Below are 17,721 nucleotides of genomic sequence, written 5' to 3' on the forward strand. Positions count from 1 at the left end.
ATGGTGTCTTCGGCAAAAAGTCTTATCTTTTTGCGTACTTTCGACTAGTTCAATAAAAATTTTTGACCCAAAATTTGTTCGGCGGACCCCTAGGTCGAAAAACCCGAAAAAAGTCGAAAAAAGTCGAAAATGTCGAAAAATGAGAAAACCTCATATTCGGACTCTACACGAGCCCCAGATATTGAAAAGTGAAATCCGCGATCGATTTGGAACAAAAAATTTACCTAGGCAAAGTTGTATGGAGGTAGGGACCCCTGAGAAAAAAGTTTGGTCCCGAGGCTCCTTGGACCACCAAGTCCCTAGGTCGGACCAAAATCGGAAAAAATCCGACCAAAGTCGAAAGTGTCGAAAATTTTAAAAAACCCCTTTTGGGGCCCTATGGCCTCCCTAGATAATGAAAAGTGAGGTCCGCGGCCGATCCGGAAGAAAAACTTGACCTAGGGAAACTTGTATGACGGTGGGGACCCAAAAAAATTTCGATGAGTGTAGTTTAGACAGGCCGGAAAATGTATCGGTGGTCCGTATCAAGGGACGTCTTTTAGTTCCATGGGGTGGTGGTCGTCGAACAAAGTCGCCTAGGTCGACCACCAGAAAGACCAGTCGTGTTGTAATGGATGTTTTGACCACTTTACTAGGGAAACCTAGTAGGTCGAAGCAAATTTGGGGTTCGAGATGAGTTGGTGAAAGTTGGTCCAACCTAGGTGTGCTTGGTGGAGGTTGACCATGAAAGTAGAGCATGATGGGAATGACCATAACTTTGGTTCTAGATGTCGGATCGGTACACTTTCGGCAGTTTTGGAAAGGTGAAGGCCTGCTCTAGCTATGTTTCCTACCAAGCTGAGCGCCTACTAGTGACCCGGAGGAGGTATTAAGGGTCAAAGGCAAAAAGGGGTACCCTAAAGTGCGTGTGACCAAGAAAATGGGAAAAACGGTATCGCCTATAGCTCAGGCTGTATGGCTCGGATCGGAAAGCTTGGATATGCGTTGGAAAGGTCTTGACGAGCGCTAGCTATGTGTCCTACCAAGCGAAGCGCTAGGTGTTGAGCAAGTCGGTCATATTAGAGGGCAAAGGTGAAAAATGGTGGTTTAGAGGCGAAAATTCACCTTATGATCGAAAATAGCGGGCGAACGATAAGAGCTACGAACACGGCGTAGAACAATCATAAGTACGTTACCACAAGACCTAACTTTGGCCAATATAGAGCGAGAAGATCGGAGGTACCCATCAGGGTGATATGGCTGGTTCAAAGTTGGACCAAAACGAGACTTGAGAAATGGATTGAAACACGGTATCGCGAATAACTCAGGCTGTATGGAACGGATCGACAAGCTTAGATCAGTGTTGGAAAGGTCGAACCGAGCGCTAACTATAATCCCAAACAACCGAAGCGCTAAGTGTTGAGCAAAACTGAGTTATTAAGCGACAAAGTGGAAAAATAATACCAAAATGGCCAAAAATCACACAAGACCAAGAATACCGAGCAAGCGGTAAGAGATAGCGGGTTGACGTAGAATACTTATAAGTTTGCCTCTACGAGACCTAAAAGTCGTCCATAGAAAGCGAGAAGATCGGACCACTCTGGAAGGGTGATACGAGTGGTCAAAAATTAGCAAAAATGAAACATGGCTAAAATGGATTTGACTTGTGCACCATGTAGCTCCGGCTGTATGGCATGGATTGTAGAGCTAGGATATGTTTTGGAAAGGTAACACCCAGCGCTAGATACGACTAGAAGAAAGCAAAGCGCTAACTAGCATGATTTGGAAGTTATTAAGCGTCAAAGTCGAAAAATGTTACCAAAATTGAAACTCGAGTACATTGCGCCAAAAAGTACAAGTTGTGAAATTTGGACTTACGAGTAAAATACCGAGCAGGCGGTAAGAGATAGAGACTTGGTGTAGAACAATTATAAGTTGGGCATGTTATAACCTATATTTGGCCCGAACATAGTCTCGAGATCGGTGGTACCTAAAAGGGTGGTACAGGTGTTAGATGGTTTTCCCAGAGCATAAGCTCCACATGATATGGAAAACGGGAAACATCATAACTTCGGCTGTATGGCATGGAATGGAACGAACAAGGTATCGATGGAAAGAGAAAAGGTAGCGCTAACTATAATTCCTTCCAAGCAAAGCGCTAGCATGTGACCGTTTGGGTGTTATTGTGAGTCAAAGTCTGAAATTGTTGCCACGAGAGGCGAAAATCCAACTAAGTCCATGAATACCGGGCTGGCGGTAAGAGATACGGCTTGGCCGTAGAACATTTATAAGTTGGCCAAGACAAGGCCTAAGTTTCGTCCATAGACGACAAGAAGATCGAAGATACCTGAAGGTGAGATATGGGCGTCCCAAAGTGGGCCTTTGAAAAAGTGACAAACTTCCCTTATAACAGCATACACCAAATATCTCTGGCTCTATGGCACCGAATAAGAAGTTGAGCTCAGCGACAGAAAGGTGATAGTCAGCGCTAAATATCATACGAACAGAGTGAAGCGCTAAAGGGAAAGGATCTTGGTGATATAAGGTGACAAAGTCGAGAAAAGTTGCCTCAAAATCATGAAAAATGTGAAAAAATGGCTAAGTCCCGGGTGCCTTAAGGGCAGGTTAATCGAATGTACCGAGCTGGCGGTACGAGATAGAGACTTGGTGTAGAACAATTATATGTTTGGCATGGCAAGACCTACATTCGGCCAATACAAAGTGAGAAGATCAGAGATACCCGCAAGGGTGATATTGGTGTGCAAAGGAAAAAAGCACTAAGTCTTGGGAAACTTATATGAAGAAAAAGGACCCTGATGGGTCATATGGGATGGATCGAAAAATCGGCTAAGTCCCAAAATGGGGATGTCAGAACTACACTCATGTGTTACCACATCAAGCAAGGCAAACTTATATGAAGGAAAGGACCCTGATGGGTCATATGGTATTGATCGAAAAATCGGCTAAGTCCCAAAATGGGGATGTCAGAACTACACTCAAATGTTACCACACCAAGCAAGGCAAACTTATATGAAGCAAAGGACCCTGATGGGTCATATGGTATTGATCGAAAAATCGGCTAAGTCCCAAAATGGGGATGTCAGAACTACACTCAAATGTTACCACACCAAGCAAGGCAAACTTATATGAAGGCAAGGACCCTGATGGGTCATATGGTATTTTACGAAAAATCGGCTAAGTCCCAAAATGGGGATGTCAGAACTACACTCAAATGTTACCACACCAAGCAAGGCAAACTTATATGAAGGAAAGGACCCTGATGGGTCATATGGTATTGATCGAAAAATCGGCTAAGTCCCAAAATGGGGATGTCAGAACTACACTCAAATGTTACCACACCAAGCAAGGCAAACTTATATGAAGGCAAGGACCCTGATGGGTCATATGGTATTTTACGAAAAATCGGCTAAGTCCCAAAATGATGATGTCAGAACTACACTCAAATGTTACCATACCAAGCAAGGCAAACTTATATGAAGGAAAGGACCCATATGGGTCATATGGTATTTTACGAAAAATCGGCTAAGTCCCAAAATGAGGATGTCAGAACTACACTCAAATGTTACCACACCAAGCAAGGCAAACTTATATGAAGCAAAGGACCCTGATGGGTCATATGGTATTGATTGAAAAATCGGCTAAGTCCCAAAATGGGGATGTCAGAACTACACTCAAATGTTACCACACCAAGCAAGGCAAACTTATATGAAGGCAAGGACCCTGATGGGTCATATGGTATTTTACGAAAAATCGGCTAAGTCCCAAAATGATGATGTCAGAACTACACTCAAATGTTACCATACCAAGCAAGGCAAACTTATATGAAGGAAAGGACCCATATGGGTCATATGGTATTTTACGAAAAATCGGCTAAGTCCCAAAATGAGGATGTCAGAACTACAATAAAAAGTTACCACACCAAGCAAGGCAAACTTATATGAAGCAAAGGACCCTGATGGGTCAAATGGTATTGATCGAAAAATCGGCTAAGTCCCAAAATGGGGATGTCAGAACTACACTCAAATGTTACCACACCAAGCAAGGCAAACTTATATGAAGGCAAGGTCCCTGATGGGTCATATGGTATTTTACGAAAAATCGGCTAAGTCCCAAAATGGGGATGTCTGAACTACACTCATATGTTACCACACCAAGCAAGGCAAACTTATATGAAGCAAAAGACCCTGATGGGTCAAATGGTATTTTACGAAAAATCGGCTAAGTCCCAAAATGGGGATGTCAGAACTACACTCAAATGTTACCACACCAAGCAAGGCAAACTTATATGAAGCAAAGGACCCTGATGGGTCATATGGTATTTTACGAAAAATCGGCTAAGTCCCAAAATGGGGATGTCAGAAATACACTCAAATGTTACCACACCAAGCAAGGCAAACTTATATGAAGGCAAGGACCCTGATGGGTCATATGGTATTTTACGAAAAATCGGCTAAGTCCCAAAATGGGGATGTCAGAACTACACTCAAATGTTACCACACCAAGCAAGGCAAACTTATATGAAGCAAAGGACCCTGATGGGTCATATGGTATTTTACGAAAAATCGGCTAAGTCCCAAAATGGGGATGTCAGAACTACACTCAAATGTTACCACACCAAGCAAGGCAAACTTATATGAAGCAAAGGACCCTGATGGGTCATATGGTATTTTACGAAAAATCGGCTAAGTCCCAAAATGGGGATGTCAGAACTACACTCAAATGTTACCACACCAAGCAAGGCAAACTTATATGAAGCAAAGGACCCTGATGGGTCATATGGTATGGATCGAAAAATCGGCTAAGTCCCAAAATGGGGATGTCAGAACTACACTCAAATGTTACCACACCAAGCAAGGCAAACTTATATGAAGCAAAGGACCCATATGGGTCATATGGTATTTTACGAAAAATCGGCTAAGTCCCAAAATGATGATGTCAGAACTACACTCAAATGTTACCATACCAAGCAAGGCAAACTTATATGAAGGAAAGGACCCATATGGGTCATATGGTATTTTACGAAAAATCGGCTAAGTCCCAAAATGAGGATGTCAGAACTACACTAAAAAGTTACCACACCAAGCAAGGCAAAGTACCTAGGTGAACCCTAGGAAGAAACACGGACCAAGTCAGATGGCCTAAGTCAATAGAACAAGTGACCTAGGCAAAGTTGTATGGCGCTGAGGACCCTGAAAAATCTGGTTAGTGTAGTTTAGACAGGGTAGGTTTTTGGGTCGGCCGAACCCCCTTATTTTGGGTTTTGGCCTCATCAAGAAGCTACACCTAGGCAAACTGCCTAGGGTGAAAGTGCGAAGACCAATCGAATAGTAAGACAAGTTTTGACCGATCGCCCTAGGCAAGCTTGTATGAAGAAAGGGACCCTAAGGGTCATATGGAAATACATGAAAAATCGGCTAAGTCCCAAAATTGGGATGTCAGAACTACACTAAAAAGTTACCACATCAAGCAAGGCAAACTACCTAGGTGAACCCTAGCAAGAAACACGGACCAAGTCAGATGGCCTAAGTCAAGAGTGCAAGTGACCTAGGCAAAGTTGTATGACGGTGAGGACCCTGAAAAATCTGGTTAGTGTAGTTTAGACAGGGGAGGTTTTTGGGTCGGCTGAACCTCCTTATTTTGGGTTTTGACCTCCTCAAGAAGCTACACCTAGGCAAACTGCCTAGGGTGAAAGTGCGAAGACCAATCGAATAGTAAGACAAGTTTTGACCGATCGCCCTAGGCAAGCTTGTATGAAGAAAGGGACCCTATGGGTCATATGGAAATATACGAAAAATCGGCTAAGTCCCGAAATTGGGATGTCTGAACTACACTAAAAAGTTACCACATCAAGCAAGGCAAAGTACCTAGGTGAACCCTAGGAAGAAACACGGACCAAGTCAGATGGCCTAAGTCAAGAGTACAAGTGACCTAGGCAAAGTTGTATGGCGCTAAGGACCATGAAAAATCGGGTTAGTGTAGTTAAGACAGGGGAGGTTTCAGGGTCGGCTGGACCTCCTTATTTCGGGTTTTGGCCTCCTCAAGAAGACAGACCTAGGCGAACTGCCTAGGGTGAAAGTGCGAAGACCAATCGAATAGTAAGACAAGTTTTGACCGATCGCCCTAGGCAAGCTTGTATGAAGAAAGGGACCCTATGGGTCATATGGAAATACATGAAAAATCGGCTAAGTCCCAAAATTAGGATGTCTGAACTACACTAAAAAGTTACCACATCAAGCAAGGCAAAGTACCTAGGTGAACCCTAGGAAGAAACACGGACCAAGTCGGATGGCCTAAGTCAAGAGTACAAGTGACCTAGGCAAAGTTGTATGGCGCTGAGGACCCTGAAAAATCGGGTTAGTGTAGTTCAGACAGGGGAGGTTTCAGGGTCGGCCGAACCTCCTTATTTCGGGTTTTGGCCTCCTCAAGAAGACAGACCTAGGCGAACTGCCTAGGGTGAAAGTGCGAAGACCAATCGAATAGTAAGACAAGTTTTGACCGATCGCCCTAGGCAAGCTTGTATGAAGAAAGGGACCCTATGGGTCATATGGAAATATACGAAAAATCGGCTAAGTCCCAAAATTGGGATGTCAGAACTACACTATAAAGTTACCACATTAGCAAGGCAGACTTGTATGAAGAACGGGACCCTGGTGAAAGTAGCAAATATCCCAAACCGAACATGAATATTATACACACAAGAGTACGAACATAAAGGAACACGGACCAAGCGTACCGAGAGAATCGGTACTATAGAACCCTCGTGGTTCTACACAAAGACTTTATGTTAGGGGTTCAAGCCCCATAGTACTCAAACGGTGACAGTAGCAAATATCCCAAAACGAACGTGAATCTTCGTGAAACGTGAAAAATCGACTAAGTCCGAGATGCCTTCAAGTAGGGATGCTGTATTAAGATGGGAGATGAAGAAGATCAAGATTCATCTCCATGCAGCATCCCATTCATCTCGCAGCATCCTAACATATGTTTTTCTTAGAATGTATGAAAAATCGACTAAGTCCGAGATGCCTTTAAGTAGGGATGCTGTATTAAGATAAGAGATGGAGAAGATCAAGATTCATCTCCGTGCAGCATCCCATTCATCTCGCAGCATCCTAACATATGTTTTTCTTAGAATTTATGAAAAATCGACTAAGTCCGAGATGCCTTTAAGTAGGGATGCTGTATTAATATGGGAGATGAAGAAGATCAAGATTCATCTCCATGCAGCATCCCATTCATCTCGCAGCATCCTTACATATGTTTTTCTTAGAATTTATGAAAAATCGACTAAGTCCGAGATGCCTTTAAGTAGGGATGCTGTATTGATATGGGAGATGAAGAAGATCAAGATTCATCTCCATGCAGCATCCCATTCATCTCGCAGCATCCTAACATATGTTTTTCTTAGAATGTATGAAAAATCGACTAAGTCCGAGATGCCTTTAAGTAGGGATGCTGTATTATGATAAGAGATGGAGAAGATCAAGATTCATCTCCGTGCAGCATCCCATTCATCTCGCAGCATCCTAACATATGAATTTCTTAGAATTTCTGAAAAATCGACTAAGTCCGAGATGCCTTTAAGTAGGGATGCTGTATTAAGATGGGAGATGAAGAAGATCAAGATTCATCTCCATGCACCATCATATTCATCTCCTAGCATCCTAACATATGTTTTCCTTAGAATTTATGAAAAATCGACTAAGTCCGAGATGCCTTTAAGGAGGGATGCTGTATTGAGATGGGAGATGTAGAAGATCAAGATTCATCTCCATGCAGCATCCCATTCATCTCGCAGCATCCTTACATATGTTTTTCTTAGAATTTATGAAAAATCGACTAAGTCCGAGATGCCTTTAAGTAGGGATGCTGTATTAAGATGGGAGATGAAGAAGATCAAGATTCATCTCCATGCAGCATCCCATTCATCTCGCAGCATCCTAACATATGTTTTTCTTATATTTAATGAAAAATCGACTAAGTCCGAGATGCCTTTAAGTAGGGATGCTGTATTGAGATGGGAGATGAAGAAGATCAAGATTCATCTCCATGCAGCATCCCATTCATCTCGCAGCATCCTTACATATGTTTTTCTTAGAATTTATGAAAAATCGACTAAGTCCGAGATGCCTTTAAGTAGGGATGCTGTATTGAGATGGGAGATGAAGAAGATCAAGATTCATCTCCATGCAGCATCCCATTCATCTCGCAGCATCCATACATATGTTTTTCTTAGAATTTATGAAAAATCGACTAAGTCCGAGATGCCTTTAAGTAGGGATGCTGTATTAAGATGGGAGATGAAGAAGATCAAGATTCATCTCCATGCAGCATCTTATCCATCTCGCAGCATCCTAACATATGAATTTCTTAGAATTTATGAAAAATCGACTAAGTCCGAGATGCCTTTAAGTAGGGATGCTGTATTAAGATGGGAGATGAAGAAGATCAAGATTCATCTCCATGCAGCATCTTATTCATCTCGCAGCATCCTAACATATGAATTTCTTAGAATTTATGAAAAATCGACTAAGTCCGAGATGCCTTTAAGGAGGGATGCTGTATTAAGATGGGAGATGAAGAAGATCAAGATTCATCTCCATGCAGCATCCCATTCATCTCGCAGCATAATAACATATGTTTTTCTTAGAATTTATGAAAAATCGACTAAGTCCGAGATGCCTTTAAGTAGGGATGCTGTATTAAGATGGGAGATCAAGAAGATCAAGATTCATCTCCTTGCAGCATCCCATCCATCTCGCAGCATCCTAACATATGTTTTTCTTAGAATTTATGAAAAATCGTCTAAGTCCAAGATGCCTTTAAGTAGGGATGCTGTATTAAGATGGGAGATGAAGAAGATCAAGATTCATCTCCATGCAGCATCTTATTCATCTCGCAGCATCCTAACATATGAATTTCTTAGAATTTATGAAAAATCGACTAAGTCCGAGATGCCTTTATGTAGGGATGCTGTATTAAGATGGGAGATGTAGAAGATCAAGATTCATCTCCATGCAGCATCCCATTCACCTCCCAGCATCCTAACATATGAATTTCTTAGAATTTATGAAAAATCGACTAAGTCCGAGATGCCTTTAAGTAGGGATGCTGTATTGAGATGGGAGATGTAGAAGATCAAGATTCATCTCCATGCAGCATCCCATTCACCTCCCAGCATCCTAACATATGAATTTCTTAGAATTTATGAAAAATCGACTAAGTCCGAGATGCCTTTAAGTAGGGATGCTGTATTAAGATGGGAGATCAAGAAGATCAAGATTCATCTCCTTGCAGCATCCCATCCATCTCGCAGCATCCTAACATATGTTTTTCTTAGAATTTATGAAAAATCGTCTAAGTCCAAGATGCCTTTAAGTAGGGATGCTGTATTAAGATGGGAGATGAGAAAAATCAAGATTCATCTCCATGCAGCATCTTATTCATCTCGCAGCATCCTAACATATGAATTTCTTAGAATTTATGAAAAATCGACTAAGTCCGAGATGCCTTTATGTAGGGATGCTGTATTAAGATGGGAGATGTAGAAGATCAAGATTCATCTCCATGCAGCATCCCATTCACCTCCCAGCATCCTAACATATGAATTTCTTAGAATTTATGAAAAATCGACTAAGTCCGAGATGCCTTTAAGTAGGGATGCTGTATTGAGATGGGAGATGTAGAAGATCAAGATTCATCTCCATGCAGCATCCCATTCACCTCCCAGCATCCTAACATATGAATTTCTTAGAATTTATGAAAAATCGACTAAGTCCGAGATGCCTTTAAGTAGGGATGCTGTATTAAGATGGGAGATCAAGAAGATCAAGATTCATCTCCTTGCAGCATCCCATCCATCTCGCAGCATCCTAACATATGTTTTTCTTAGAATTTATGAAAAATCGTCTAAGTCCGAGATGCCTTTAAGTAGGGATGCTGTATTAAGATGGGAGATGAAGAAGATCAAGATTCATCTCCATGCAGCATCTTATTCATCTCGCAGCATCCTAACATATGAATTTCTTAGAATTTATGAAAAATCGACTAAGTCCGAGATGCCTTTATGTAGGGATGCTGTATTAAGATGGGAGATGTAGAAGATCAAGATTCATCTCCATGCAGCATCCCATTCACCTCCCAGCATCCTAACATATGAATTTCTTAGAATTTATGAAAAATCGACTAAGTCCGAGATGCCTTTAAGGAGGGATGCTGTATTAAGATGGGAGATGAAGAAGATCAAGATTCATCTCCATGCAGCATCCCATTCATCTCGCAGCATAATAACATATGTTTTTCTTAGAATTTATGAAAAATCGACTAAGTCCGAGATGCCTTTAAGTAGGGATGCTGTATTAAGATGGGAGATCAAGAAGATCAAGATTCATCTCCTTGCAGCATCCCATCCATCTCGCAGCATCCTAACATATGTTTTTCTTAGAATTTATGAAAAATCGACTAAGTCCGAGATGCCTTTAAGTAGGGATGCTGTATTAAGATGGGAGATGAGAAAAATCAAGATTCATCTCCATGCAGCATCTTATTCATCTCGCAGCATCCTAACATATGAATTTCTTAGAATTTATGAAAAATCGACTAAGTCCGAGATGCCTTTATGTAGGGATGCTGTATTAAGATGGGAGATGTAGAAGATCAAGATTCATCTCCATGCAGCATCCCATTCACCTCCCAGCATCCTAACATATGAATTTCTTAGAATTTATGAAAAATCGACTAAGTCCGAGATGCCTTTAAGTAGGGATGCTGTATTGAGATGGGAGATGTAGAAGATCAAGATTCATCTCCATGCAGCATCCCATTCACCTCCCAGCATCCTAACATATGAATTTCTTAGAATTTATGAAAAATCGACTAAGTCCGAGATGCCTTTAAGTAGGGATGCTGTATTAAGATGGGAGATCAAGAAGATCAAGATTCATCTCCTTGCAGCATCCCATCCATCTCGCAGCATCCTAACATATGTTTTTCTTAGAATTTATGAAAAATCGTCTAAGTCCAAGATGCCTTTAAGTAGGGATGCTGTATTAAGATGGGAGATGAAGAAGATCAAGATTCATCTCCATGCAGCATCTTATTCATCTCGCAGCATCCTAACATATGAATTTCTTAGAATTTATGAAAAATCGACTAAGTCCGAGATGCCTTTATGTAGGGATGCTGTATTAAGATGGGAGATGAAGAAGATCAAGATTCATCTCCATGCAGCATCCCATTAATCTCGCAGCATCCTAACATATGAATTTCTTAGAATTTATGAAAAATCGACTAAGTCCGAGATGCCTTTATGTAGGGATGCTGTATTAAGATGGGAGATGTAGAAGATCAAGATTCATCTCCATGCAGCATCCCATTCACCTCCCAGCATCCTAACATATGTTTTTCTTAGAATCTATGAAAAATCGACTAAGTCCGAGATGCCTTTAAGTGAGGATGCTGTATTAAGATGGGACATGAAGAAGATCAAGATTCATCTCCATGCAGCATCCCAATCATCTCGCAGCATCCTAACATATGAATTTCTTAGAATTTATGAAAAATAGACTAAGTCCGAGATGCCTTTAAGTAGGGATGCTGTATTAAGATGGGAGATGAAGAAGATCAAGATTCATCTCCACGCAGCATCCCATTCACCTCCCAGCATCCTAACATATGAATTTCTTAGAATTTATGAAAAATCGACTAAGTCCGAGATGCCTTTATGTAGGGATGCTGTATTAAGATGGGAGATGTAGAAGATCAAGATTCATCTCCATGCAGCATCCCATTCACCTCCCAGCATCCTACCATATGTTTTTTTTAGAATTTATGAAAAATCGACTAAGTCCGAGATGACTTTAAGTAGGGATGCTGTATTAAGATGGGAGATGAAGAAGATCAAGATTCATCTCCATGCAGCATCCCATTCATCTCGCAGCATCCTAACATATGAATTTCTTAGAATTTATGAAAAATAGACTAAGTCCGAGATGCCTTTAAGTAGGGATGCTGTATTAAGATGGGAGATGAAGAAGATCAAGATTCATCTCCGTGCAGCATCCCATTCATCTCGCAGCATCCTAACATATGTTTTTCTTAGAATTTATGAAAAATCGACTAAGTCCGAGATGCCTTTAAGTAGGGATGCTGTATTAATATGGGAGATGAAGAAGATCAAGATTCATCTCCATGCAGCATATCATTCATCTCGCAGCATCCTTACATATGTTTTTCTTAGAATTTATGAAAAATCGACTAAGTCCGAGATGCCTTTAAGTAGGGATGCTGTATTAATATGGGAGATGAAGAAGATCAAGATTCATCTCCATGCAGCATCCCATTCATCTCGCAGCATCCTAACATATGTTTTTCTTAGAATGTATGAAAAATCGACTAAGTCCGAGATGCCTTTAAGTAGGGATGCTGTATTAAGATGGGAGATGAAGAAGATCAAGATTCATCTCCATGCAGCATCCTTTTCAACTCCCAGCATCCTAACATATGAATTTCTAAGAATTTATGAAAAATCGACTAAGTCCGAGATGCCTTTAAGTAGGGATGCTGTATTAATATGGGAGATGAAGAAGATCAAGATTCATCTCCATGCAGCATCCCATTCATCTCGCAGCATCCTTACATATGTTTTTCTTAGAATTTATGAAAAATCGACTAAGTCCGAGATGCCTTTAAGTAGGCATGCTGTATTATGATAAGAGATGGAGAAGATCAAGATTCATCTCCGTGCAGCATCCCATTCATCTCGCAGCATCCTAACATATGAATTTCTTAGAATTTATGAAAAATCGACTAAGTCCGAGATGCCTTTAAGTAGGGATGCTGTATTAAGATGGGAGATGAAGAAGATCAAGATTAATCTCCATGCAGCATCCCATTCTTCTCGCAGCATCCTAACATATGTTTTTCTTAGAATTTATGAAAAATCGACTAAGTCCGAGATTCCTTTAAGCAGGGATGCTGTATTGAGATGGGAGATGAAGAAGATCAAGATTCATCTCCATGCAGCATCCTTTTCAACTCCCAGCATCCTAACATATGAATTTCTAAGAATTTATGAAAAATCGACTAAGTCCGAGATGCCTTTAAGTAGGGTTGCTGTATTAAGATGGGAGATGAAGAAGATCAAGATTCATCTCCATGTAGCATCCCATTCATCTCGCAGCATCCTAACATATGAATTTCTTAGAATTTATGAAAAATCGACTTAGTCCGAGATGCCTTCAAGTAGGGATGCTGTATTAAGATGGGAGACGAAGAAGATCAAGATTCATCTCCATGCAGCATCCCATTCTTCTCGCAGCATCCTAACATATGAATTTCTTAGAATTTATGAAAAATCGACTAAGTCCGAGATGCCTTTAAGTAGGGATGCTGTATTAAGATGGGAGATGAAGAAGATCAAGATTCATCTCCATGCAGCATCCCATTCATCTCGCAGCATCCTAACATATGTTTTTCTTAGAATTTATGAAAAATCGACTAAGTCTGAGAATTTATGAAAAATCGACTAAGTCCGAGATGCCTTCAAGTAGGGATGCTGTATTAAGATGGGAGATGAAGAAGATCAAGATTCATCTCAATGCAGCATCCCATTCATCTCGCAGCATCCTAACATATGTTTTTCTTAGAATGTATGAAAAATCGACTAAGTCCGAGATGCCTTTAAGTAGGGATGCTGTATTAAGATAAGAGATGGAGAAGATCAAGATTCATCTCCGTGCAGCATCCCATTCATCTCGCAGCATCCTAACATATGTTTTTCTTAGAATTTATGAAAAATCGACTAAGTCCGAGATGCCTTTAAGTAGGGATGCTGTATTAATATGGGAGATGAAGAAGATCAAGATTCATCTCCATGCAGCATCCCATTCATCTCGCAGCATCCTTACATATGTTTTTCTTAGAATTTATGAAAAATCGACTAAGTCCGAGATGCCTTTAAGTAGGGATGCTGTATTAAGATGGGAGATGAAGAAGATCAAGATTCATCTCCATGCAGCATCCCATTCATCTCGCAGCATCCTAACATATGTTTTTCTTAGAATGTATGAAAAATCGACTAAGTCCGAGATGCCTTTAAGTAGGGATGCTGTATTATGATAAGAGATGAAGAAGATCAAGATTCATCTCCGTGCAGCATCCCATTCATCTCGCAGCATCCTAACATATGAATTTCTTAGAATTTATGAAAAATCGACTAAGTCCGAGATGCCTTTAAGTAGGGATGCTGTATTAAGATGGGAGATGAAGAAGATCAAGATTCATCTCCATGCAGCATCCTTTTCAACTCCCAGCATCCTAACATATGAATTTCTAAGAATTTATGAAAAATCGACTAAGTCCGAGATGCCTTTAAGTAGGGATGCTGTATTAAGACCGGAGATGAAGAAGATCAAGATTCATCTCCATGCAGCATCCCATTCATCTCGCAGCATCCTAACATATGTTTTTCTTAGAATTTATGAAAAATCGACTAAGTCCGAGATTCCTTTAAGCAGGGATGCTGTATTGAGATGGGAGATGAAGAAGATCAAGATTCATCTCCATGCAGCATCCCATTAATCTCGCAGCATCCTAACATATGTTTTTCTTAGAATTTATGAAAAATCGACTAAGTCCTAGATGCCTTTAAGTAGGGTTGCTGTATTAAGATGGGAGATGAAGAAGATCAAGATTCATCTCCATGTAGCATCCCATTCATCTCGCAGCATCCTAACATATGAATTTCTTAGAATTTATGAAAAATCGACTTAGTCCGAGATGCCTTTAAGTAGGGATGCTGTATTAAGATGGGAGATGAAGAAGATCAAGATTAATCTCCATGCAGCATCCCATTCTTCTCGCAGCATCCTAACATATGTTTTTCTAAGAATTTATGAAAAATCGACTTAGTCCGAGATGCCTTTAAGTAGGGATGCTTTATTAAGATGGGAGATGAAGAAGGTCAAGATTCATCTCCATGCAGCATCCCATTCACCTCCCAGCATCCTAACATATGAATTTCTTAGAATTTATGAAAAATCGACTAAGTCCGAGATGCCATTAAGTAGGGATGCTGTATTAAGATGGGAGATGAAGAAGATCAAGATTAATCTCCATGCAGCATCCCATTAATCTCGCAGCATCCTAACATATGTTTTTCTAAGAATTTATGAAAAATCGACTTAGTCCGAGATGCCTTTAAGTAGGGATGCTTTATTAAGATGGGAGATGAAGAAGGTCAAGATTCATCTCCATGCAGCATCCCATTCACCTCCCAGCATCCTAACATATGAATTTCTTAGAATTTATAAAAAATCGACTAAGTCCGAGATGCCTTTAAGTAGGGATGCTGTATTGAGATGGGAGATGTAGAAGATCAAGATTCATCTCCATGCAGCATCCCATTCATCTCCCAGCATCCTAACATATGAATTTCTTAGAATTTATGAAAAATCGAGTAAGTCCGAGATGCCTTTAAGTAGGGATGCTGTATTGAGATGGGAGATGAAGAAGATCAAGATTCATCTCCATGCAGCATCCCATTCATCTCGCAGCATCCTAACATATGTTTTTCTTAGAATTTATGAAAAATCGACTAAGTCCGAGATTCCTTTAAGCAGGGATGCTGTATTGAGATGGGAGATGAAGAAGATCAAGATTCATCTCCATGCAGCATCCCATTAATCTCGCAGCATCCTAACATATGTTTTTCTTAGAATTTATGAAAAATCGACTAAGTCCTAGATGCCTTTAAGTAGGGATGCTGTATTAAGATGGGAGATGAAGAAGATCAAGATTCATCTCCATGCAGCATCCCATTCATCTCGCAGCATCCTAACATATGAATTTCTTAGAATTTATGAAAAATAGACTAAGTCCGAGATGCCTTTAAGTAGGGATGCTGTATTAAGATGGGAGATGAAGAAGATCAAGATTCATCTCCGTGCAGCATCCCATTCATCTCGCAGCATCCTAACATATGTTTTTCTTAGAATTTATGAAAAATCGACTAAGTCCGAGATGCCTTTAAGTAGGGATGCTGTATTAATATGGGAGATGAAGAAGATCAAGATTCATCTCCATGCAGCATATCATTCATCTCGCAGCATCCTTACATATGTTTTTCTTAGAATTTATGAAAAATCGACTAAGTCCGAGATGCCTTTAAGTAGGGATGCTGTATTAATATGGGAGATGAAGAAGATCAAGATTCATCTCCATGCAGCATCCCATTCATCTCGCAGCATCCTAACATATGTTTTTCTTAGAATGTATGAAAAATCGACTAAGTCCGAGATGCCTTTAAGTAGGGATGCTGTATTAAGATGGGAGATGAAGAAGATCAAGATTCATCTCCATGCAGCATCCTTTTCAACTCCCAGCATCCTAACATATGAATTTCTAAGAATTTATGAAAAATCGACTAAGTCCGAGATGCCTTTAAGTAGGGATGCTGTATTAATATGGGAGATGAAGAAGATCAAGATTCATCTCCATGCAGCATCCCATTCATCTCGCAGCATCCTTACATATGTTTTTCTTAGAATTTATGAAAAATCGACTAAGTCCGAGATGCCTTTAAGTAGGGATGCTGTATTATGATAAGAGATGGAGAAGATCAAGATTCATCTCCGTGCAGCATCCCATTCATCTCGCAGCATCCTAACATATGAATTTCTTAGAATTTATGAAAAATCGACTAAGTCCGAGATGCCTTTAAGTAGGGATGCTGTATTAAGATGGGAGATGAAGAAGATCAAGATTAATCTCCATGCAGCATCCCATTCTTCTCGCAGCATCCTAACATATGTTTTTCTTAGAATTTATGAAAAATCGACTAAGTCCGAGATTCCTTTAAGCAGGGATGCTGTATTGAGATGGGAGATGAAGAAGATCAAGATTCATCTCCATGCAGCATCCTTTTCAACTCCCAGCATCCTAACATATGAATTTCTAAGAATTTATGAAAAATCGACTAAGTCCGAGATGCCTTTAAGTAGGGTTGCTGTATTAAGATGGGAGATGAAGAAGATCAAGATTCATCTCCATGTAGCATCCCATTCATCTCGCAGCATCCTAACATATGAATTTCTTAGAATTTATGAAAAATCGACTTAGTCCGAGATGCCTTTAAGTAGGGATGCTGTATTAAGATGGGAGATGAAGAAGATCAAGATTAATCTCCATGCAGCATCCCATTCTTCTCGCAGCATCCTAACATATGAATTTCTTAGAATTTATGAAAAATCGACTAAGTCCGAGATGCCTTTAAGTAGGGATGCTGTATTAAGATGGGAGATGAAGAAGATCAAGATTCATCTCCATGCAGCATCCCATTCATCTCGCAGCATCCTAACATATGTTTTTCTTAGAATTTATGAAAAATCGACTAAGTCTGAGAATTTATGAAAAATCGACTAAGTCCGAGATGCCTTCAAGTAGGGATGCTGTATTAAGATGGGAGATGAAGAAGATCAAGATTCATCTCCATGCAGCATCCCATTCATCTCGCAGCATCCTAACATATGTTTTTCTTAGAATGTATGAAAAATCGACTAAGTCCGAGATGCCTTTAAGTAGGGATGCTGTATTAAGATAAGAGATGGAGAAGATCAAGATTCATCTCCGTGCAGCATCCCATTCATCTCGCAGCATCCTAACATATGTTTTTCTTAGAATTTATGAAAAATCGACTAAGTCCGAGATGCCTTTAAGTAGGGA

The sequence above is a fragment of the Anopheles coustani genome, assembly GCF_943734705.1.
Source record: "Anopheles coustani chromosome X unlocalized genomic scaffold, idAnoCousDA_361_x.2 X_unloc_2, whole genome shotgun sequence".
Classification (NCBI taxonomy): Eukaryota; Metazoa; Arthropoda; class Insecta; order Diptera; family Culicidae; genus Anopheles; species Anopheles coustani.